This window comes from Dicentrarchus labrax, unplaced genomic scaffold, assembly GCF_905237075.1.
Source record: "Dicentrarchus labrax unplaced genomic scaffold, dlabrax2021, whole genome shotgun sequence".
NCBI classification, from domain to species: domain Eukaryota; kingdom Metazoa; phylum Chordata; class Actinopteri; family Moronidae; genus Dicentrarchus; species Dicentrarchus labrax.
Genome location: NW_026136718.1, coordinates 11548331 through 11575624, shown reverse-complemented (window position 1 = coordinate 11575624; position 27294 = coordinate 11548331).

Genomic DNA, 27294 nt, shown 5'->3' with positions numbered 1-27294 from the left:
AAAGTTGTATAGGTAGGTCCCAGTATAGTCTGTGTGTGTGTGTGTGTGTGTGTGTGAGTGAGTGAGTGAGTGAGTGAGAGAGAGAGAGAGAGAGAGAGAGAGAGAGAGAGAGAGAGAGAGAACCTGTATGTGTGTTTCCCCAGAAAGAACTATTTGATGTGAGCTTTTCTGGTGTCGTGACACAATGTGATATCTGCAGTGACCCAAATATTGACTGTGATGCAAACAGCACAGCAGGGGGAACTGAGGCAGTAGACAAAAGAGGGAGCGAGAAACAGAGACAGGAAGGAGGATACAGGAGGAAGACAAAGGGTGATGTTGTGGATACACTGTATGTTTACCTGACAGTACTGCTGCTCTGTCTCTTCTCCTCCTGCTCTTCTGCTCCTCCGTCCCCCCCCACCCCCACCTCCTCTGTCCTCTCTCTGATCCCTCGGGTCATACGAGCTGGCTCCATGCTGCTGGATCTCCTCAATGAGAAGTCCGGGAAGGAGGGAGGGGAGGGAACACAGATGGGAGGAAAGGTCACAGCGGCATTTACAGTAAGACAAAAACATTTAGCAAATTCTAAAGATGAAGTAAATCCTCAGTTTGGTCAACTTTGACACGCAAAATCATGGTCCAGTAGCAGTTTCTTAACAATGTCCAAATGGAAATATCTGTTTTCTGAGTATGCTAATGTATATATATTTTTCCTCTGGTCAAATAAACATTGCAGTGCACATGTAATTGTGCATTCTTTAGTTTCTTATGTTTATGCAAATTTTTATGTTGCTATCTTGATTGTGAGCTTAACTATTGAAGAAATTCCACTCTGACATCTTCTGGTGTGACAGAATCAAAATCAGAGAGTGAAAAATATGGCACACAGTGCAAGATGGGGATAATAACATACTGGTTGCAATCTCTGTATTGTATCGATTTTGAGTCTTATCAGATTTGCAATAATTTGGTTTATATTTTGTTTGCTGATCCAAACTTGGCCTAATGACCCTGTACCTCAATCAACTGTGTATGTACAACATTTGGGTTTAAGCTTACCTTGCTGCACAACATGTGAATATTGTAAGAATGCGATTGCTTCTTTAATTCATCCTAAACACGTTGAAAAAAAATCCAGTGTGCATCTGCTGTGAGAATCACTGGAGAAAAAAAAAATAGATTGATTTAAAATTCATGCATTTCAGCAATGACAAAAATCAGTAGGAGTGGGAGTAAAATAAAGTCAGAGGTGTCATTTTTCGGAAACTTGAAAGCCTACCTGCTGTTCACAGAACTGATATTGTTATTGATATAATCATCATTAATACCCTATATGGGTGTCACCTGTGGAAGGAGTGCAGAAATAGCCTACATTTTGTCATAATTAGTTACTCTGCTGAGAATGTGAGACAAAAAGATGAATTAATAAAAAACAATATTGTGTTTTAAAATAAATATGCAAATGTTGATTAATAAATGGGAACCAGTAAGAGAAGTTAGAATCATGTCTGAACAAGATCACTTTCAGTGCAACTATAAGAGGAATATTTCTAAGAGGAAGCTAGGGAGAGTTGAACAAAGGATGGGATTTTAAAAATTGATTACTGTACATGCAGCTTCATTTTACTCAGTGGGAGTTGATGGTCTGGTCTTGAATGCACTTAGATATAAAGAGAGAGTTGGAGGAGCTGGAATGGTATCCTAATGGATCGGTTCAGTCAGCTCTCTGTCTCATCCTACTCAAATATGATCAATGTCAATATAACACCCACCTACTTTTATGGTGGCAATTATACCCCAAACTGTGCTATAATTTAATCCAATTATCCATCTATCCACCTCTCTGCCTACCTATGTGTCTATCTACATAGATCTGTTAAGTGCAGTGTAAATAATACAAAATTATGTAACACCTTGAAATGCAAAGACAGATCTTACTGTTACTTCTGGAAAAAGCTATTTAACATAAAACTGAGCCTTATCTCATTCATGTGAGCAGTTCCAATGCAAATCAGCTAGTTCCAACCTGTTTCATTCACTTAAACCATGATTCTCATGAAGCACTATATCTCAAATCCTTCTTTTCCTTGTTTGAAGTTGCAGTCACTCATTCCAAAAATTGTCTTGAGTTAAATGAAACCACGCTGGTGGAAAGAATTAAACACTATCACTTCTATGGCAGAGTTTGTATTAGTTTAAAGAAAAATAAAAGACTCAACTGTCAGACTCAACGCTTTTTTAGATTAGTTGTTGTGTTCAGCAGATGTTCTCATTGCTTGCAGAGATAGATATATAATAAGCCTTGCCACTTCCTACACATCAGGAGTGCAGTGTCTACATGTCTACATCCTCCAGGTTGAGCATGTTGCATGAATATGTAATCATTACATTTACATACTGTATGTGTGTGTTTTATGTTATATAGGGGCCTACATTTATTATTCATTGTAAACACAACGCATGTTGTTGGAGAAAGACCATTTGTGTTTTTTTCCAGTGCTAGATTCTGTACCTTAAACTGGCACAGTATCCTATAGTATGCTTTCTATTGTGTAATCTTTGGGCTCTTTTTAAATGATGCAGATTTAAACTCAGTCCCACCCACAGACATGGTACAGTACAGCAAGTGTCTTGGTTTTGCCAATAACATTAGAGCTTGAATTTCCGTTGTCTATGTATGTTATAGACTCAAATGATCTTAACAGCAATACTGACAAACCAGTAATTGTGAAAAGACAGAATGTGAAAGATACCAATGAACCACCATCAGGTGATAAATAAGTCAGCACAAGACGAGGAGTCACTTCAGGTTCACCTCAAGTTCAAGTAAAAAAAACATGAAGTGTAGTAATTTTCACAGTATTTGAGTTAACAGGTTAAACATACAATATAAATGATCTGTATCCATATTGTTAAGACTTTGTTAAAAATCTGCTGGTTTGGATGTCTGAGCTTTGAAGATAAAATATCATTGAAACATGCATATACAAATGCCAGCCTACTGCCTTTTGCCAATGCATAGAAAGTACATGAGAATAAAATCCTTCAGTTTTGAGCTGATGAAGTCAGTGATTACAGATGTCCTTGAATCTATACAAACCTTTCGCTACATACACCCAGGGCCTGTTTTTATGAAACAACGCCAAGATATATATATTTTTCTTAATATAAAAATAAAAGGCCTCACTCACAGACATCAGGAGACACCTATACATCAGTGCTGTCCTTGTCCAAATGTTCTCCCTAATACAACTCTGATATTAGTGCCAGATGAATCTGCATACTGAGAAGGTCTATTATAAATACAAACATAGACACATGGGCTTGCACACAAACACAACACACTTTCAAGTTCACACAAGTGCATGGACACACACACGGGGGGTCATCAGAGTCCCTTAGGACTAACAAGGAAACGATCTCTTTGTATAGGCAGATGTAATTTCCTTTCCCATTTCCTCTGCACGGACAGCAATTACTGATCCTCAGCCAGGCGGTGATAGAAGCTAATATTGCACCAATATGATAATCATTGGCTTATTGGACAGCACATTAGAAGAGGGTTTGGACGTCAAGACAGAAGGGACAGATGGGGGAAGTAGAAACAGGACACACACAGGGAACTGCATGCAGATGGACACACGCACACAAGTACACATGCATGCTTTCACACTGATAACACACACACACCTCTCCCTCTTTTACACAGTCCCTTCACCTCTTTTCCTCTCTTGCACAACCCTGTGCACACTTCAGCCAAAGTGTACCAATGCACTTTAGAGTTGACAGAGTTTAACTATAGGTCTCACTCCCTCTTGTTTTCTGTATAAGTCACACGTGAAACTGAAAAGACAGCATGTACAATAGATAGAGAAAGGTATGGAAGATTCAAAAGCACTGAGATGGAAGAGATAGAGGAGACAAAGAAGAAAGAAAAGAAAGAAGATGGTGGAGAGGTGAAATCAGGGAAAAATCGAGAGGCGAGAAATCAGCAGATAACGAGGACAGATGAATAAGATGATTGTGTTTTTTTCATTTTGAGTTAATATGATCTTGTCTTTGAGGGTCTGTGTGTGAGCATACAGCACAGATGCTTTGAGTGTATGGACATGTGCAAATATACATTTGAGTGCATGCACAGACCTGTGTTTGCCACACTTTGCCACATTAGGTGTATATACGAACGAGAGCAAGATGGCGTGAAATAAAGGAGCCTTAACAAGTTCAGTGTGTAAATAGTCACACTTGTGTTGTTACAAGATGGATTTCATTCTCATTAGGAGCACTGCGGGGAGAACTGAACAGCTGCTTTTAGGAAGGAACAGTCACATTTAAGACTGCTCTCTCAACACTTGTGTTGCCAAAACAGTGTGACCTGGAGTCCCTGTTCCCTCTGCCAAAGGTCAAGTTAAAAGACAACTGCTGGCTTTAATTAATTTTTGATTTATTTTTTTCTTTAGTCTCAGTGTGTTAAGTGACCATTTGGAACTGTTGTGGCCTTTTCAACAACTGAGGACATTTCCATCGTAAAAAATAGTAAGTTGACTAATTAAAGTTGAAATTCAATCGTGTTAAGCGAGTTATCATGATTAGAAGAAATTTGCAGTACTATTTGTAGAATTTTCTCCATGGCACTACTTTCCTGTGGATCTGATGCAGTGATACTGAATGAATGGGCTGCATGTACAACACCAATGTGCACTGGGATTGTGTCATTTTACAACAAACAAAACATATTCCATCGAATATGTTAAAGATTCTATCCATAAGGCTTCAATTATTTCCTTTATAATTTGTAAATTTCTTTGTACATTGCTTTTGCAAGTGGAATGTTGTGGCTCACTCATAGCATCATCTCAATCGAAGTTTGCAGTAGGTAAACAAAGGGGAAATTGTGAATTTACTGAAATTCCAATTGGCGGGTGGTGTGGGGAGTGGGGAGGGTTTTGTAATCAACAGTACCATCCGAACAGGTTTGGCAAAGATGTTGGACAAATAAATAGCCAAGCTATTGTTGGCCCAGTCTGGTCCAAGTCTTTATATCCAAAGCCTAAACATAACATAGCCATACCTCGAACAAATGTTAGGAATAGTTGTGGAACAACCCTGATAAACACATAGACTGATCTAAACAATATAACAATGTTTAACAGTAGTTTTTACACTGGCCACATATCAATATTTATCTTTCCCTTTCTTCAATATAATACACTCAGAAATAATAAATCAATGATATTAAATAAAGCCTCTCTGCTTTTCATCATGACATTTCAGGTACCTGTGCATTATCTCTTATATATAAAACCCTGATGTCTCCCTCTTGATTTTGCCAGAAGGTCCACAAATTGAACAGCTGTTTTTCAGGTCAAGAATATATTTCAGGATGTGCTATGTGCATGAACAAAACTGCTGGCCTGGTGGAAATGCCTCAATATGTTCCAAATGGCATGGAATCTAATCAATAATTAAAATATATGAAACACGTTATGTGTTCAAATAACTACCTCTTGATTCTTGGTCTTTATTTTGTCTTGCATGCTCTCTAATTCAAATCATACATTTAAAACAATATCCAAGACAGTAGTGACTCAGAGATTGAATTTAGGTTAGTAAATGACTATCATCCATTTGGTGACTGACAAACTAGTGTGGTAAAACATGAATGCACTGTGTATGTGGGTTTTATAATGTCTGAAAAGCAAGTTCATTCTCGTTCTTGAATGGCACTGCCTGTGCACAGCTTCCTGGTGCAGTTTTACATTCAGTGAGACTGCATCACTGAATAAAGGTTTAATTGAGAACCCTTGAAGTATTTGCACTGCAACTGTCAACTATTAACCTCAGTAATTAGAGTTTATGATGCTAATGTTCTCTTGCTGCTTCGCAACCACAGCGCCCACCAGGCTGCTGAGTGACACTTGAGGGGGCAGGAGTGAGTGACAGCAGAAGAGAGGAGCAGACAGGCTGACCAGATGGCTGGAGCTGTAGTGCCTGCAGTGCTGTGGCTTAATACCACAGGAGAATGTTGAAGGAAGAAGTGATGACGAAGACACACAGCAAAGCACCATTTGGGAGTAACTTTATGCATTCAGGTTAAACTCTGATGTAGTGTATACCAAATGACATTTTCTCAGTTCTAAATTGCTGCTCATCTGGGTTTTGGATAATGTTTACACTACTGGGATTTTCTGTTACTCAAAAAATACATGCACAGAGTAACAAAAAGATGTTATGTCGAGTTTTGTAGCCAAACTGTTAATGTTGATTAATGGTTAATGTGTGGTAGATTAGGGGGGATCTCTCCATCTACCTCTCAAAACTGCTATAGTGTTATTCAAGGATTCAAGGTTATTCAATTGTCATTTACAACACAGGGCTGAATAAATAAATTCAGATTGTAGTTCTCTTTAGGCTACTTGTAAAACAAAACATATGCACTGGTTTAATGGCACCTGAATGGATATTTAGCGCCACCTACTGTTTATTTCAATTATGCTCAACATCTAATATTTGTGTAACGTAATAATTCACTTTTTTTTTAATAATAATATTTTAATATTTGCACTATACTGGGTTGGAAAGCTGATTTTCATTCGCACAAACATTGTCATTTTACTGACATAGTCTTGTGAGAGGGCTTTCCATAGGCAATCCTGTCAAAGTCAGCCAAATACAGATCTAATCTCTGTGTGCAAAAATGTCCAACAATTCATCTTTCAACCAACCCAACCGCAATCATCCTCTCCAGACATACTGAGCAACTCTTGCAAAGAAGCTGACCATAAAGTGTCCTGCTCAAGGCCTCCTCAGCACCAACTTTTGCCCGAACGTCCTGTCTTCACATGTGTATCAGCAGCTGGTCACAAACTTACAGTTATTCTCCCATTGCCCTGATAAAGATTTCCGAGGCGTGGAAGTAGCATAACCAGTTGTCACTTTCATCTCACAATTTTCATTTTAAAGAAGCTTGATAAGATCAAGGAAGTTGCTTTCTAACCATTAAGGTACTGACACCCCATTGGTACAGAGATGAGAGAAACAGTTTGGTTTTTTAAGAACTGCAGACAGGGACAATTTCTTATGAGTTGCAATTATGAACAGTGGCTTTGTCAGGAAATACTTAAAAGTGAAGTTCAATTTGCCAATCACATAGGTTTCACTCCTACCCAGTGACCTAGTGGCTGGGTATTGAGGAAGCAGCAATAATTTTGTTCGGTGTTAAATTCTTTTGAAGACTGGTCTCCTCTGATGTTACATATAATGAGTTCAGCAGGACATTTTTAAAGAATTTTTGAGAGCAAGAGAAAAAAGAGAGAAGCAAGGTAGATGGAGGAAACAAGAGACTAAAAGAGAAAGAGATCATTTCTGAGCTGTTACAAGTTCATTACATTATTCATTGCTTATTCCCCACCTTGTTTGGCCTTTTATGGGTTTCCTTTCTCTTGTGATTTTTCTTTCTCCTTTTCTCCCTCTGTTCTTTATCTTATCAGGACCGTGCAGGTGTTCCATGGCACTCTGGGAAACTTAATTTGATTATCAGGTATTCAAATCCATGGTATTTTCTCTCTACTCTTTGCTTTTCACCAATTCCCAGCAGGCTCTTTTTTTGTGAAACAATGCCACGACTGCTGGGGCTAGAGACCAGTGAAAAATCAATTCAATTCAATTCACCATGGTCTATGGTTTAGAGGTAACTTTCATAAATTGCTGTGGTGGATTTTTGTGGGTTTGCCACTGTGAATAGTGTTTTTAGTCAAAGCAGGTAGATGAAAAAGGTGACATTTGAGAGTTTAAAGAGATCATGAAAGAAAGATCATGGTCACTTGTTTCACAGCTCAGAGAGTAATGCCATCATGTTCAGACTGTTATGGAAAGAATGGGTCACAGCTGCCTGATCATCAGACTGAAGTGAGGGGTTAAGTTATCAGTCCTGTCACATCAAGCTGCAGTAGTGGTTGCTTGGAGCAATCAATGTGTTTTATGACCATCAAAGAAATAATGCTGACTTAAGAGTTGTCCTTTCGGTCAGTCACCTACAATAACTTATATAGTTCTGTTGCTTGATGCCATGTGGTTTTTTCAATCGCTATTTTTTAATAGATTTAGCTAGGGGGCTACTGTACCTAGCTATGTAGCAGGGTGTCATTGCCATCATTAAACCCACCTGTTTCACAAACAAATAAAAACAGATCAAAAAGATGTTGTGGCTTTTTGCATTTCTTCAAAATCATTATATTCATTCCAAATGAACAAATGATGGTGCTTCTGTAATTATAAAACAGGTGCCATAGAGTATTTTTTTCTTGAAGTGACGGACCCCCTTCTGCTGTTTCAGCAGAAGCTTTCTTGAACCGTTTATCACTTGAATCATTGTTGTTCGAGAATAACAAGACAGACCTTTACTTGGAAAAAAAAAGCTGTGGGTTACTATGTTAAAATACCCCCTTCTGATACTTCTGATGACATTTCACAAAACAGTATGGTCTTGGCACATGAGGCATTTTTAAAAGAAGTGATTCCATGAGCCTTGTACAAAGACTCTCAATCTCAATCTGTTCTTTTGACAGACTGAGAGAAATAGAAAGAGAAGGCAGAGAAAGAGAAGTCCTTCTTCTTTCTGCAAAAGACAACAGATGGTGGGAGAGATAGCCAGTAACAGCTGACAAAACAAGCTGCCATTAATTTCCATTCAATAATACATCATACAAAGTCCTTAGTGCCCTTTATATTTCCCTAAAACATCAAATCTAATTGGACTCCAGCAGAAACTACTTACTATTCAGTTAATAGAGATGATTTTTATGGAAATATGCATAATAATGTGTTTGACTCTTAGAGATGGAGAGAATGAGCATGCTGCACTAAAGTTGTTTGTTGTGATGTGTGCAGGTTTTTCTAGAAATGTTTGCTACAAATCTAATTTGCTCTCATCAAAAACTTTTGTTCTCAACTGAAAGGTTCTGCTCTCTTCACAGACACGTCAGCATGTTGTTTTTTTTCAACCTCTGCAGTTTTTAATAGTGATTGTAAACTAGACTCTACTTGCCCTGCACCGTACTGGAGGAGTTGTGACATTATTGCAAACCCATAATCATGTGCTGTGAGTTGTGGTATCATACACCAAAAGTTTCTGAAGTAATACTCCAGCTGCAAGAGAAATGACAAATCATATGAATTTCTTCATTTCCCTGGCAGTAAGTGAGGAAAACATAATTTTCGGTGTCAAAAATAAAGAAGGAAGAATTTCTGGCACTGTGACATCTGTGGAAATTAATAGGAAACATGGTACAAACAGTTTGAAATGTTTTTGAAGCATCAGTGGGATCTCAAAGCACATTAATAAGAAAAAGGAAGAGAATTAGATTTTTGAACGTGGGTGGAGTAAAAATTAACATTGGAAGATGATAAAGGTCAATTAGAGGGATTGAAAGATATTAGTTTTGTTGGTTTGTTTGTTGTTATTTCCTTTACATTTAATAATTACATGGGCGTGTGTATATATGGATATGTGTAGTACATGCATCATATGCATGTGGGAGGTATGTGATTGTGTGTGGGTATGTATCTGTATATATGTACATATGGGTTAACGTATTTGTGTGCATGGGTGTATATATGTTCAGATATGTTTGTGTTACAGGTGCCGGCTGGCACCACGTAAACAGCTTATATGCCCTTTCTGGAAACAGGAGAAATAAGTGAGACAGGGCAAACTCTGCGTCCGTTTTTCATCTCGCTCAGCAGAAAGAGGAAAGAGGATTTATTAAAACATTAATCATTTAAATCCTCTTCTGTTACGAACACTCAATGTTCTCAATGAAATAAACACGACTTCAAAATAAAATACAATTTGTCTTTCCTCATCTTTCAGCAAATATAAGTTTTGTGTGATTAAATAAATCAAAGTGACAATAACCACTGTTATCCTGTAAGTTGTCTCTTTTCAACTTAAAATAAAACATAGCTTATGTTACGACTTACATATAAAACATAGCTTATGTTACCACTTACATATAGTTCCTAAATGCATTTTCCATTTCCAACTAAAATCATTTTACTCTTCCATAATGCATGAGCTGACAGATTTCTAACTTGTTTTTAACCACTTTTAAAATATATAAAAATGTACTTGTAACATTAGCTTCTAACTGTTTTACAGTACATGAACTCAGTTTTTAACATTTTACACAATATCATACATTTCAAAACTATTACACTTGACAAAAATGTTCAAGGAGCTAAAAATAAAACTCTGAGCGACGTGACTTAGGTAGCAACAGGTGATGTCATCAGGCGCGAAACCGCAGCTACTGCTATATGTACATATATATCCTCATATTCATAAAACAGCCTTATTAGCGGACATTAAAACATTCAGTGACATGTCAACATATTACACTTCAGTTACTTAGCTTAATTTACTATTCCACCAACCTGGAAACAGGAGAAATAAGTGAGACAGGGCAAACTCTGCGTGCGTTTTTCATCTCGCTCAGCAGAAAGAGGAAAACTGCAAAGCGGACCAAACTGACGTAAAGCCCCCCGGAACACAATAAGCGCCACACTGCCCCCTGCTAGTGACCCCACAATTACTCCTGACATCTATATAAAATATTTTAGTGCAAGGATGGTGGAAACAGGTTAATTACCCCTGAACAAATATTCAAAACATTAATTATAAAATTCCAGAAACTACCACAAATGTGAACACTTTAGTGGGTATCACATTTGTATGGGAGGATGTTGATGTCCTATACTGTACTCTTTGATGTAATAATCAGACTACAAGTTCTTTTCCTTTTTTTTCTTTTATTCTTTCCTTGCGGTCTTATATTGCTATTGTCTTTATGTCACTTTGGGTGTGTGGATATGTATCCTTTTGACCTTGTGTTATAACTAATAATAATAATAATAATAATAATAAAAAAGAAACACCACAAAACGTAAATAACAAGCAACACATATTCCTGTCTTCCTTGAATAATTATGTATCATGTATGGAGAGCACAGAAGATAAAGATGCGAGAACAGATTTGTTTAGCCCATGCTCTAAACTGGTCATATTAGTCATACAAAGGTGCTGCTAGCACTAAGGTTAATTTTCATACAGCTCTGGCGTGTGCGACACAAGCAAACTGAAGCTCAGTGTAAGTTCAATCAGGAAGACCTTCTTATTATGCTTTATTCTATTACTCTACTTTCTAATCAGCCATGGGCATTTACTCTTTCAGTTAATCCAATCAGACTTAGCCACAGTCTCCCTTCAGCCAATCGTGTTGCTGCTGTCAAACTCTTAATCAGTTCTCCCCTCTGCTGTTTTCAGCTTTCATTTGAATGCAAAATTGTTACGAATGTGATTTCAATTCCTCAGCTCAGAGGAGTATTGTATTGAGTAGTGTCGACGTTGTGTTTGATCATCAGAAGCACCATCATATTCAATCTCAAGATAACGAAGGGGAGAGGTTGATCAAAAGGCTGCTACCACAGCTACAACAACTACTGCACTACATCACGGTTATACCAAATCTAACATCTAACACTTGCTCCAAGCTAAGTGCGACTTACTACATACAACGTTGCTTACTACTTTTATTTCTTTGTACTGGCAGTTATTTTTCTCTTTGCAGCAAGCCTGAACTTGAGATCTTCAATCTACCTTGCACTCTCTGGCTAATCCTTCCAAGCTGTCCTGGCATACTGATCAGTTTCCAGAAAACTTCTCAGCACCACCATCAGCGTCCCTCATCGCTGCCAAGCCTACATGTGCGTTCAACGGGGCCTCACATCTTCATGCAGCCAATATCTGCTCTTCTCAGGTCAAGATCGTCACTGTAAAGTTTTAAAGACTGCTTCTTCAGACACTGAAATACTGTTCATGCTCATCAGAGCTTTGTGCTTGTCAGGGAAGTTAAGAAGCAGAAGTGCTAAGCATTGTTTACATTTTCACAGTGTCTACAAGGGATCTTTACCATAAAATCTATGATATTGGCACAGTTTTTTGTTGTCTCAACGACAAATAAAGTCAATTACTATAGGTTTTGTATTAGCTGGTTTAGATAATGGCTTTACTATCATTGCACAGTTCATGCCTGACCTCTTCAGACAAGGAATTCAAGTCTGGGAGCTATATCAGCACGCAAAGTGTCTGTGTTTCAGTGATAGGCATACAAGTCCCAGTCAGTTTTGTTGTGTACTACAAAGGTAACAGGGATTTTAAGGCACATGGAGACACATTTCTCTGTCCGATATTTGCTAAGATCCCACCTCATGCTTATGTTAAGTCTGTATCACATCACAAAGGTATAATCTACACACAGCATCAGTTCATTTTAGGATTGGGTTTAAAGAATTTAGAGAACTAATTCAGACCTGCGTAGTACATCAGTAACTACAACCTTCCGTTCAGCTGCTCCCTTCTTCTTAGCAAATTTTAAAAATCATCATCAGCATCATAAACCTGCAAAGGACAGTGACTGTAGGAGGTACGGCCTTGCCACTGTTGTCTCGGGCTCCATGCGCCTTTAAAAACCCTCTGGGAGCTCAGTACTCTCTCCTTCCTGAGACAACTAACTGTTTTTTGGGTTTGATGGTTTGATTGTGTTGCTGCATCTTATTACAACACACTCATACACTTCTCCACTCATGCACTCACTTACACAATTTAGTTTAAGTATTCTTTCCTTAATAAATCATTTGTTAATTGGCTTTGTTGTGTGCGTCTGCGTCAGTGGCGTTTCTGCAGCCTCTGATTTTAGGGCGTTAACACTCTTTATATCTTTATACATGACATAATCCTAAATGGTCAACTCTGTTTCCTGATTTGACCTCCAAGGTTCACGTGATTCAGAGCAGCAAAGCAGTAAATGGCCTGTTGACCTATTCCCAATTCATGAATTGCTGATTTTCATAAATTTTGTGAGAAACATCAGCATCTAATGCATTTCATGTAGGGCTACACAATATTCTAAATATCATCAGAATTGCAATATGGCAGTACCTCTTTAATTGTCAAATCTTATGAAGTGATTGAAGTGAGTAAATACATTCACAACACTGTTGCAGACTTGTTGCAGAGTGTTATTTTGACAAGTAACTTCTCGCGGATGTCATCCATCCGTGGGTTTTGGGGGAAGCACAGCATTCTTCCCTATTTACTATAGTCAACATGTCTCAAGCAGCTACACATGAAGGTGCTTGCTCAGTGGTTCTTTAATATGTTTTCTCTTCCAGCTCCAGTCATAGCTGAATTGGCATGTCATTCGCGTATCTTTGTATATTTATTCATTCAGACTTTGTTGGCATCATTCATATGTCATTGCAGGCACTCAAAGTACCCTAGGATATTCGGACAAGTCAGTATGTTCTGCTAATTGTTACATCATCACTGCTTTAGCTTACTGTTAAATGGTCATGACATTCAGCTTGTTACATCGTTACAGCATTTGCTAATGCTCCAAGTCATTACATTCTGCTAACTGCTAAATTGTTACAACGTTCTGTAACACTTAGTCAATTCATACAGCTAATTGCTACATTGTCATTATGTTCCGCTATTTGTTATATTGTCATTGCTTGGCTGTCTTGTGTGTGCTGTTGTATATTCTTTGCTTTCCATTCTGTGTTTATCACATTTCTCCTGGTAGGAGTTATATCTACTAGGTCATTGTTGATCTCCTCAAGCAGTTCTGGTGTAGATGACTTTGTCATGTTTCTCCTAGTAAGACCTTGTTACCCCCATTCTTGCTAAGTCACGCATATTACTGATGGTGGTGTTCTCATTTCGTGTTCGTCTCATGTTATCTTTACTATTGTTGGTCATGGATGACTTATCAATTTTTCGCACCATTTTACAGTTGAATAAAAGTCCTATAGGTTAATCTGACCTCCCACATCACGTTATTTCCAGTTGGATGTCAGACCCAATTTAATTTTGTTTGGTCGCCACACCTTAATTTCCGTTTGCCATCTTATTTCAGCTGGTCTGCTGACCTTCATTCTGTTTGGTCTCACACTCTCTGCTACACCCTTGGTCTTCAGGACCTCATGCAACAAACAGTATTTTCAGTTTGGTCGTCAGACCTTAATTTCTGTTTGATCATCAGAGTTTTGTTTTCCATTTTATTTGAGTTGGTCTTAATTGCTGTCCGGTCTTATGACCTTTTATTATGTTCAACATGCTATTCCCATGGTCTATGTGACCTCATGCAACAAATATGCGTTTTCAGTTTGGTCATCAAACCCTAATTTCTGTTTGTCACTGCTGACTTTCATGTATTTTACATAATTTTGTTCTAGTATCAAGTTGACATCTTCTCTGTGATAACACTCATTCAAATTTGCCAGCTTGTTCTTATTTAGTCATCTCATTTACATGCGTACAACCTCTTTATGGCATTATTTTTGTGTATTTATAACAATCATTTGTATTCATAACAGTCATTTACTACCAGCTATATATTCCTTTTCTAATTTTCTCATTACGTATTTTAAGTAATGCCCTGCTGTCTGGTAAGGTAGGATTAATGCATTTTGACCTGATTCGTTGATCCTTCCTCATTCTTTAAATTCTTTTGAGGGCTTTCCTATACTAATCATAGGTTCACCAACCCCTTCATATACAATGATGTCACGATGGGGTTTAATTGCCAAAGACTTTTCACATTTCCCATTGTGCACATATCAATTAAATATATTTGTTCATTCAAAATGTAAGTCTCCCCTGATTGAAGTCTGTTTTCCATTTATTTTACTTTTAAGTGAGGTTATATATTTGCATTTTAATACAATTTAACTTCAAATGCAAAACTGAACTTCTAAAAGAGAGAGATAAGAGATTTCAAAATGTTCTGTGGTTCAGATTATCCAAGTGTAAACGTGCTGACCAGGTAACACAAAACCATTTGCCTGTCTTCACTTGTCCTGCTGGGGACATGAAGGTACTTGAAATTGAATCATGGAGATGCTGTAATTAACAAACGCTCCAAGGAACAGTGAGGCCAAACAAGACTGAAAGACAATTACAGGACTGCGGTCTTCAAAGTCTGCTGCCCGCAGTCTTGTGGCATTAGGGAGACAGTTATTATTGTAATGTCTGCGTCACTGTGACCTCCAAACAGAAAAACTAAAAATGCAAAGCAAAATTACAGTCAGGGCTGAAAAACAAGTGGAGACTGTATACTGGGATGCAAATACGGTCCCAATTTCCATCCCAATGTGTTTTAGGAAATTTGCATAAGAAAATGTAAATGAATGCTTGCTTCTACTACCATTATACGATTTTTAATAGTTGGTTCATTGAGATAAGCAGTAGGTTTACGCCAATTCTCCAGTCAGGTGCTATTAAACTATTGCAGAAGAAGGCCCAACAAGATGACATAATTAAATGAGCACCAGTCAAACCTCAAACGGTGAAAAATAATGTAAAAAACAGTCCCCTTATCGCTCCACACAGATCTGATGTTTTTGTCTGCTGTTTCTGCATTTCTGCATTTTGCTTTTAGCGATCTTTTTCACCTCAGAGAGGTGTATAAAAGTGTTTGAAATATTTTGAGAAGCATAAAAACAGATGGCTGTGTAACTTTATGGGGTAATAAGTGACTAAAATATGTCATGGTTCACGTGAAATTGAGGGGTGTGAATGTTAAACCAAATGCAGCAAGAAAACAAGAAATATAACTGTACATTAGGTGTGATTGCACCTGTGGACGACATGTGTTAAACTTTCTCACTTTTGCTGGGTGCTGCTATAACACCACAGAAGAGCATGACGGATGGCATAGGCTTCTACCGAAAGCTCGCTGAATGTGCACATCATGCTTAAGGTTTCTTGTGACGCCATCAGCCAATATTGTACAAACATCTGAGCATATGTATGGTCAATGAAGCCAATAACAATCGCCCCTATTCACTTTCACCAAATATCATAATGGATTATTTCAGTGCCACTGTAAAAAAATAAAAAACAGCATTCACTCACCTTTTATTTTGATACACGGGGAATGTGTATGGTTTTAAAGTAGTAAGTAAGAGTGTTTTTTCCTCCATGCTTGAGAGCGAGTTGTTTGGTTTTATCCAACAAAATTTGCTCTCACACTAAAAATCCTAAAAGAGATATTGCGATATATGTGAAATGATACCTTTCCACCCTGATGACCTTCAGCAAATTGAGCATCTGGTTGTATTTATTTGATGATTTGGAAGTAGACAAGATGATCTATACTAAAACAGATGATGGTTCAAACTATGCCATCAAGAAGGTGAATGCTAGATATAAGCCAATATGGGTTGAGCTTACAATATTCGAAGACTGTTGTTGCAGCTACTTGTGTGTGTGCACCCGAGTACATCTAATCGAAAATAAGAAAAATAAGGGGGAAAAAAACCTTGTTTCCATAAGAACAAACTGATTTAATCAAACCTGTTGTTTTTCTTTTGTATCTTATCACCACAGATAGTGTAATATTTGAAAAATTTCCATTTATAACAAAATATTATTGAATCTTTCTCCCTGAACTTCCAACTGCTGGGCCTGTCCTGAGTCAGCTTTTTCATCATCATTCTCTCTCCTTTGTAGATGTTGGAGAAATGTAAACAGAAAACATCAAAAACGTGACACTCAAAGAGGTGTGGGCTAGTTGGCCTGTTGGTCCAAATCATAATAGATGAGATATTTTTTTTTTTTTTTGGGGGGGGGGTTTACAGCAAATTACATTACATTACAGTTCAGCATATTGGTGTGATTACACAATTGAAGACAACTGCACAGCATTTTCCTGGCTTTAATGACCAATGTTTTTTATTGTTTACTGTGCATTGCACATTTCTACCATTAATTATTTTAACTGTATTTACTTAATTTGGTGTCAAATCATAAGTTATTTCATGGCATATGCAAAATTTAAATATAATAAATGGAGAATGTTAATGTCCTTCATGGTGAGGAAAAAAATATTTTGTCCATCCCACCCTGACAACACCAAATAGCTCTCTCTTTTTGGCTCTATGTTTAACTCTTTGCATCATCTAGTCATTTTCTAAATCTCTTTGCTTGTCTAATGTTGTGAGCTGGGAGCAGCTGTGCAGTTTTAACAGAGGTGGGGTCTGTAAAGGTCTGTGTGACTGAACCTAGAGTCTGGGAAACACAGCTAAAAACTGACAGCAGATAAAAGTTGCAAAAGGATAAAGAATGGGGTGTGAATCCTAAATCGGATCAGCAGCAATCCTATCACATTCATTTTAACTGTCTACTAGTTCATCTCTCCTACCTTCCTTGCTGCCCCAACCCAGGAAGTAATGAAACTGTTAATCTCCTAATCGGAGATTGCCCTGGCCAACATGGCCCCAGAGTGCCACTTCAGACTTCTCTGAACCGATCCAATCACCATTAATTGTTTTCAGCTGGCTTGGAAATGACCAAAAGCAACAATTAAAAGGCTGAAAAGGGCCAGGGCAGGGTTTTTTTTTTTTTTTACTTTCAGCTGCAGTTGAAATGTATGCCTTTTTGTTACAGAAAATATTAAAAAATTGAGCCTAAGAACTTTAACATTATTTTGACCACCTTTTTCTGTTTGGTTCAGCTTGTTAAAGATGTTCCCACAAGCTCTATCTACAGACACATACATGTTACATGGACTGTGATAAATACAAATGCAGATCCCACTGTTCTGGTTCACAGCTCTACTCTCCATATGAAAGGCTGGTAACTCCCCAGATATCACTCCAGATCCTCTTGTCTGCATCTTCTAACTGCTGCCCCATATATTTCCTTTTTATCCGGGCTGTAAGCATATAGAAGTTTTTTTTTTTGGTTTTTGTTAAAGATAGTGACTTTTGAGGCAGCGCTGAATGGCAGAATGACTGGAGGTTGTAATTGTGAAGGAATGCCACCAGACTTAATTACAGCAGTTATAATGTGTGTGACTTTTTGCAGACATATTCTGCAATAATAAAATAATGGACAGAAACAGCCTGCTTTTCCATTGGCAGATAAACAAATACTTCTTAATCATTCTGAAGTCAAGAGTCTTGACAAGAGACCAAAAAGTGGAAATGGCAACATGGTGAGGCAGCTTGGCTATTTCGTTTCACCATCAGTTTGTTGTCATAATCATTCACATGTGAATTAATTTAATTGACTTTCTAGGCCAAATACTAACTTCTTTGCTTCAGCTCTCTGTTGCCAAACTCCTGCTACACTTAAAAAGGAACCAAAGAGCAAGAGAAGAGAGCATCTTCCCCGACAGCTGTCCTGTCATATGGCATTTTTTGCTCTATTTCATTTCCCCCTTCAATGCCTCATTGAAACTAGAACTGACATGTCATTCAATTCCAACCAACAGTATGCCCACGATAATATGTACAGCTTTTTTTGTTTAGAGGATTTAACAAAAAAACTCACTGACTTGCAGAGAGACTGCATTTGCACCAATGTATGGTGCAGTTAACAAATCAACAAAAAATTGAACGTCAAAAATGGAAAACGCCTTTTCCAATTTGACAGTTGACCAATTAGCAGTTTAAACATGCATGGTTTATCGCACCAAGCTAGAAGTTCATGCTATCTCCTAAGATCCCACCCACCTACTGTGATCAACCAGTGGGAGGATGTGATCCCAAAAAGTCAGCAATTTGATTTTATATTTTCTTTTAGGTTGAAGTATGAATCTGGGGTTATTTATTAGTTCTGACTCCTGATAACAACAGGCTGAAATTGCTTATATATATATATAAATATTTGTTTATTCATTTATACAATTTTGTTTGGCTTTTTTTATGTGGTTTCCCTTGCTGAACATGGTTTGTCATGGGAATTTGCTTCTCTACACTAATCATGTGACTACTCACCTGTCCATACTGATCATGTGACTACTTGTTAACAGATATAAGATACAGCCCAAAGGCAACCATTTTGTATTTGCCCTGATAAAGGCCTCAATGGCTGAAACACATTTTTTAACTGTTACTCTGAGTAAATAGCCATGAGAAATTAAAGACATCACTACCCTTTTGAGTGCCTCAGACTAGTCACAAACTAGTAGGATCCCCTAACTGAAGATCACTGCACTCCATGCAGTTTGTTTATTGACCTTCCACACAATATTTATATGCACTTTCCTTATGGACTGTATCTTAATGCAAAGATCTCACTCTTAGGGTGAGTGAAAGTAGTTAGATGCCACTCACTGCCTTTCCTGTCAATAGGGAGAAGTGACATACACCATCTCTTCACAGAACTGAATGCAGGATGAAACTCCTTTCCCTCAACCTACTTTATGCCTTGTGCTTAAAATTAAATAAAGGTACAAGATGTTTTCCACATAAATATTTTGCAGTTAATAAGACTGAATATTTGCTTTGTGTTTATAGCTGATTATTTCCAGCTACAAAACTGTTCAAATAAAAAGACAATTTATATTTTGCATTATCTCTCAGTGTCAGTTTTTAGATGCATTTGGTTTCACAGTGCTTAGAACATTTGCACTAAATATTGTTTCAATTAATTAAGGCCGCTCACAGCCTCAAATGAGGAGAAAGTTGAAGACAAGGAAATTACCACAGTTTTTTCCTTTTCCTTAACATGCCTCAACTCTCCCATTTATAGGTAGGCAGCCAATTACTGCTTTACTTAACAAAAACAAGGCAAAATGAACACCACTTCAGAGGATGACAACCCACTTAAACACAAGATGGCATCTGTCTGTCAGAAAGCCTGCAAACACCACAGTCTGCATATGGGACAGAACAGCTCTGCAGGCAAGCTGGCTCTTTCTATTTCCTGCTATCAGTGTCCTTTGAACATTCGGCACCATATGGGACTGATGGTTCCATTCTGAACATCTTGGTTCAGCAGACAGACCTTTTTCTTTTTATTTAACAAAGTGGGCAGAAGGGAGGAAGGAGACAGGACATTGCTGCTCATCTCACTATGTTTCCACTTAAAGCAGCAGACAAAATAAATAATAATGGAAGAAGATTTTGCTATCAGGGCTAAGTGGCTGCACTACAAAAGCCTTTTCAGGAGGCCTTGCAATCAACTTTGCGCATCTGCACAGGAAGATGTTATTCAGTATCAGTCACTCAGCTATTGGAAGACCAGGCAATGAGATTTCTCACTTTCAAAACTGACTTTCAGGTTTGTGTTGTGATGGAAAATGTCAATTTTAGCACCTGCATAACTGACGTAAAAAATAACACATTTCTTCTTATTGAATTATTTCTCTCTCTTTCAGGGACTGGCCAAATTTGACTGACATCTCCCTGTCCAGAACTAAACATTTGGATTGATATTCTTAATTGAAGTATTGGCTCATTCTGTACTCAAATTATAAAATTCCTTCCTCATGCTTTTTATATGTCCATAAAACATAACAAGACAAGCCAGTCAGTACTTATTGCTTAATGGGTGTTAAACTAGCACTCTGATCTGGATAATTTTACTGAGAGGACACTTGTCATGTCATGCTCAAGGACACATGGACAAGAAACATGGTAGTGGATGGACACATTAGCTATTGGAGGGATTTGATCTTATGATCTCTGTTACTGGACAGTGTCACCATCTGGAAGGCCAGCCTCTCCATTTAATTAACTTTATCTCATCCCATTTACATCACATGACATCGCAATATATTATTGGCATTATAAATTGTTATTATATCAGCTCATATTATAAGATATGACCGCTATATTAACACTGCTATCCACATAAAGAATAACAGGAGATCTCAGTTAATAGATGAATGACTTAACTAAAGTTTTATAGGACCCCTCAGTGTGCATCAATGGCTGGAGATGAGCTGACCCTTTCCTGGACTCCCAGAACACCATGAACATGCATACATTTAAATGGTAGGATGGTGTATGTATAATACATTTCATGATGTATCTAACTACCATTTGCTGTAAGGCCACTACATTATAGCAACCTAAAACGTACTACCCAGCACCCCAGCCATCACACTGTTTTTAATTTTAAGTTTAAGCATGGTAAGTCAACCTCAAAACGTATATCTGCTGTTTTAGACCAGGTATTTCGTCTAGATAACTTATTCTTTATATCCTTGAGCTAAATTTGACTAAAAATCCAATTTGTTTTATTTATTTATTTTTAATATTCCCAGGGGACATGCCCCCAGACCCACTAGGAGGTTTGTTTCTTTGTCACCTTTTTCCTGATGAGTTTGCATCCCTGGATGACACAATGATTCATATACAATGAAAATTTACTAAAATTTACTTCTCTCCATAGGGTAAACTCTATAGGAAGCAGTAAATGACTGAACAAGAGAATGATTTTGGACACTGTGTGTGTGCATTTGAAAATGGGCCTAAGACCACCAGGCGACATCTCAGCTTCATATTAAAACACTAACATTCCAATTTTTTATTTAAATTTTGAGCACATTACGCACAGGTACATTATCACCTTTTTGCCAGGTGGCATTACCATATGAGTTACCTCATACATAGAGGCAAGAGTATGAGTTGAAAAATGTCTTAAATAATTACACAGTTTTATGTTAATCCATCAAAGTCAACAGAAAGCTTGTAATGTAGTTATTAAGGAAAGTCTTTTCTTGGAATATCAGCATTTGATAACACAGCAAGCTCCAGGTTAACCTGTAATGAGAAGCAAATTAATCCTAAAATGCTCAATGAAGACAACACCAATGAGGATTTAGGTGTGTAATACTCCATCACACAGATGCTTTACCCGAGGATGATTCATTCTATATTGTGTGATTTTAGTAAGCAACTCCACATTTATAGTTATCTTTCACACCTGCCTTTGGTAAACAGTGTGCTGTAGCCTACGATGGAAGTATCAATGTTTCAAGCCTGTCACAAGAATCACAGTGCATGCTTTGAACCAATGCAAATCTAAGAAACAGACTGATAAATATCATGTGCACACACACACAGAGAGAGAGAGAGAGAGAGAGAGAGAGACTGACTCAGGCTGTGACTGACCACATCTTTTCTTGGAGGAAAGAGAATTATCTTACCATTTTGTGGAAAAAAAGTATCTAGCCAATAATTGCTCATCCTGGCACAAACACGATAGCTGTTGAAAAATGCTAATTCTTCACATGGTGCATTCCATTACAGGAGAAGTGACAGCTCTTTAATATTATGATAACAGTGGAAAAAAAGGCTTTTCATTCAACAAACCGAGCGGCACCAGCAGTTGCAGAAAAGCAATTTGCATGCTGAATTTCCCTGTGAAATGCCTGCAGTGTTTTTAATCACTCGACATTAACAAATCTTTTAATTACCATTTGTCAACAACTGTGTTCAGAATAATGTCTGCTGCTTAATGCTGGGGGTTTAAGGATGGGGGGACTTAACTGTAATTTCTATTAGCACTCTGTTATTTCTTTTGAGGTGGTGAAGAGGCACCCTCTCGATAAATTATTCTCATAGAAAAAGGAAGATGATTGAAAAGGGAAAATGGGGCTGGGCCAAAGGAACCTTTACAAGAAAAAAACTAGCCACAGAAAAGTGACTAAAATGACAGTAAACGATGACCTCCACACTATAGTACTAGCAGCCACTATCACTGTGACTCTGAAGACGAGCAGACTGCAGCAGCACTGCAGAAAAGATCACTGGCACTGACCTGTCTACTAATCCTCCAGGACTTGTACATCTTCTGAGTCAGGAGAGGGGGAAAAAAATCACTGTAGACCCATCACACCCTGGACACAACATGTTTTCAACCAATTTATTGAACTATACATGCATGACACATATATTATATTACAGTATAACATAGACGGTTTAATACCAGATGTATACATTAATGTCTATTGTAATTCAAAGCAGGTACATTTAAATGTAACCATTACCAGACACATGTACATGTGCTTGCAAATATTAAATCCTATGACTGAATGATGCACTATATGGTAGGTTGTCCCTCACTGGTTTAATCACTACATACTTATTTAGTGGCTGGCTTTTAATTATCCAAATTTGCCCTCACTTTATGTGAGTAAACCTGCCATCTGTAATGGTGGAAGCACATCTGAATTTCATCAGACGTGCTGAGGTTCACTTTCCAGAGCGAGTGAGAGTCGGAAGAGAGAAAGTGATATATCTAGGGAGAGAGGAAGAAAGTAAAGAGGAGGGGGCAGCTCTTAGAAAAAATGCTATCATTCAACCCTCTCTCCCCAGCCTCGCTACCATTCCTCCCCTGGTGGAGTGCAGCAGTACGAGCACGGTGGACTGCAGGGAAGGTACATACCACCTCAGTGGGAGTAAGAACCGAAGGGCAAGGATGCTCCCAATGCTCATGCTGTCAAAGCAAATAAAGAGTACAACTAAACGCTGGTTTAGACATACAGAGATACTGTATGTGAATACAGTATTGTGTTATTTGGTGTGTGTGTGTGTGTGTGTGTGTGTGTGTGTGTGTGTGTTTGTTGCTACAGGCCCATTCATTTTAGTGGTGAGAGAGTGATCGCACAAGAATGTGTAAATTCATGGCAAGTGTGTTTGTTGGGTGAGCTCTTTATGCTTTAATATGTGAGCCGTCAAAGCAACATCAAACTATAAAATGTAAGGTCTATTGGTTTAAAAATGTGTGTAAAGCTTTTTATGATGTGAATAGAAAGAGGACCACAAAACCTGCATTTTCAAAGAGTAAAATTAGTAATAAACTAACCAGCAAGGATATGGACAGCATCAGAAGTTTAAAAAATGTTGATTTAAAGGTCCAGTGGGTATCATCTAGGAGGATCTATTAGCAGAAATGGAATATAATATAGATATGTTTTCATTAGTGTACAATCACCTGAAAATATTTTTTTATCCACAGAAGGATTGGGTTTGTCCTTTAACTAGGCTGGCGCCATTCGAGCTAACATAGGTAGATCATGGTTGTACATAGCAGCTTGCAGGTGTGAATATTTGGAACAAAAGAGTGTGTGGCAGAGAAAAAGGAGTTTCACTGGATAATTTAGGGTTAGAGAAACTGTTTTTCCGAGATAAAAGGGCAATTAGCACTATGCTTTTTCAAGAGAAAACACAGGATCAACCTCATCACTTTCCTTTGCCACAGACCAATTAAACATTAATGACTGCCATAAACACTTTCTGCAGTTCATGATATTACTCATTGTTTCACTGTTGTGTTGGCTGCAAAAAAAAAACAGAACTGAGCAGAAATAAAATGAAGTAGAAAAAAACAACTGTATCTTACTTTTCTCTTCACTTTTCCCTCACAAATAGAAATAAATGGGTGAGTGAATGAATAAATAATCAGGCGCTCCTTCGCCTGTTAGGGGGACACATTATATAATACAGCAGTACTCGAGCATTCACAGGGCCAGAAAAAGAGAGCAGTTTAGCTCGGGGGTGAGATAAGACAGACTTGAACACACTGTTAATCATCACATAGAATTCACAACGGTCTCTCTCTTGCCGACACCGACACGTTCCTTCAATGATGGAGTCAAAGGCAGAGTGTTGAGGAGAGTTAAAAAGTATTCTCAGGTTAACGCAGCTTCAGGAGGTTACACAAAAGTGAAGGTTACCACACAGTAACAGTAAAATGTGATATTCAAATAGATGCCTTTTGTTACAAAGTGACGGCTGGCCTGAATGTAGATGATACCATGTACTGCTTTTGAAGGTATTAGTCATTTATTATTTATTAAGACATTCTGTTTGAAAATATTGTCTGTATTCATGAAATATATTGTTATCAGAAACCTTATGCTCCCTCAATTATGACTTGTATGCTCATTATTAAATTCCACATTTTTTACATGCATAGCAAATTATTCAGAAATAAAACACTTCAGAAATGTGATCCCACTGCCTGAAATATGTGTTTGGAATGGATGTGCCCTTCATAGTGAGATCATAGTGACGTGTTACATTTATAAAAATGGAAGTCTGCAATCTCAATTATATTTATAGGAATCTTAATTATAGATTATTGATAGTACGTGTTTTCAGACTGTCAAAATGTTTTCTGTAATAGTCTTCTCTTACCTTGATGTCACTTTGGGAACTCATCAGCTCTTATATACTATGTCCAACTGTTCAATAATATATTCCAAATATTGCTTCATTAGATTCAAAGAAGTATCTAGCTGTAGCATATTGCAACAAAGGTGATGCAAGAGCAATATTTCCTTCTTTAACCAGGGTTAAGTGTCCATATCATACCACTGGACACAATGAAGCACCCAAAATAGCTCATTACCTCTTTATTGTAAGATAACAGTGCCTGAAAAGCTACTTCCACTTCCCCTAATGAGTGTCTTGGTAGCAATTTTGAGAGCTATTGTTCCATGAAGAAGATATAAGGGTTATTTTTGTTAGTATGATTCAGCCTAAAATGCCTGTGAAGACACTGTAAACTGGTGAAACTGATTATTAATGAGCATCAGTCCAGACTGATGTGTGCTATCCCTTTATTATAAGCTAGGCTTTCTAAGCAGCTTGAATCTGTCTTTCTCCACACCTTTAGTTCTTTGATACCCATAACATTTGTATTTCACGGTTCTTTAATCTCATCGGTTATTTAAAGGTTCATTCCCTTTACAAATATGACTATACTTCTCCAAACAAGCTTAGTGGGGGGAAAAAGTCAATTTCTTCTGGCTTATTGTTTAGCACAAACTCACTTTGGTTTGTAAGTGGCTTTGGATCCAAAAACTGAGTGAAGAAAAGAACAGCCTGTTCGAGCCTAAACGCCCCCTCCCCTCCCACCCAAAAAATGACAGGCACATTTCAATCCTGTGAGTGAGAGAAGCTTGGCGATCGACTGGCAGGAGATTCTGGCACCCGATCAGGACCTGCCATTCGAATATTTTCACATGGAGAGGGAGCTGCTGCTTCCGACCCAGGCCCACGTCACATCTGCTGAGGACCCACTCCTGACTAAGTGAGCTGACAGCAGCCCCCCTGATCTGACTAAGCGCCACAGAATACGTGCCACAGAAGCCTGACAGAGAATGTTTAGAAAGTGGTTAACAGTGTTTAAGGGACATACTGAAGTACTGTAGTGGCAACGAATGACTATTTGCACCTGGTCCCTCAACGTAAAAAGGACAATATTTAATACAGTGTTAACGGTTTCAAATTACCTTATGATGAGTAAGCGAGAGGACTTTCTTTCATGCTTGCCTTCTCTGTGACACACCATAGAGGGATTTCTATTGCTAACCACTTGCTAAACATTAAGTGATACATGTTTATTCACCAGAAGGTTCCACCCACAAATGCAGTCGCAAGTTGGCAGCTATGTTAAATGTCACTATCCAACATGATGCATCACTACTGCAGTAACTGCTGTGGGTGGGACTAATGTTACCTGGTGCTAATGCTCAAATGAACCTATTTCTAAACTCAAGATCAAAAAATTGCATTTGTAGTAATTTTGTTTTGTCTGGATGACTAGACGTTAACTGATTAACATAGCAGCTCCTCTCAAGAAGTTAAACATCAAAGATAGATAGCAGGGTTAAATAAACTACATGTCGTTGTTTAGCTTTTTATGAAGTCATTTTTTTCCTAGTTACGCATAATGAATTACTGTAAAACAAACATTTATAATAACAGATCAGATTAGTAATATTTGTCCATTCACAGACATCACACAGCTTGGTATATGAAGACACTTTAGACCAATAGAGTCCATGACGCAGACAGCTATGAAGTCCTCTATCTATTACTTGTGAACATATTCAAATGTTTCTTGCTAGGCAAAAAAAGATCCTCAACATCCCTCAGTGTCTGAAAAGATGCATTACCCAACAGTGTTTTCTTGATGTCATAGACATCAATGAATTGCTAATTCGATTAAATTCAACTGCTCAACATATCTTCATATTGCACAAAGAGACTAGAAAGGTATCCATGACTTTGACTCTACAGAAGTAGAAAATACTAAAATTCTCTTGAAACTGAACAAATGTGTCTATCCCTGATAATAGCATGTATTGGACTATGAGTATTGGAATGTCCTTTTTTGGGCTGTTTTTTCAAATCAAGTAGGATACTGGGGAATTTTCAGTCTTAAATTGGGATTTGACTTTTGAAGACTTCAGACTTGTGACATGCAAGACATCGTCTTGGTCCCACCTCTGGTGTAAGATCAAAGTATAGCATAACGCATATAGCACAGCATAACAGAAACAAAGGAAAGAAAATGCTGTGTGAGATGTAAATTCATGTATCATTTACTTGGTACACCCTACAGTCTCCATCCCTCCGGTCTTTATTTTAAGCTCTGGCCTGCAAATTAAGTTTTGTGATGTACTCAGTTTGTGTACTTTCTTTATTTTATGGCCTTTGCTT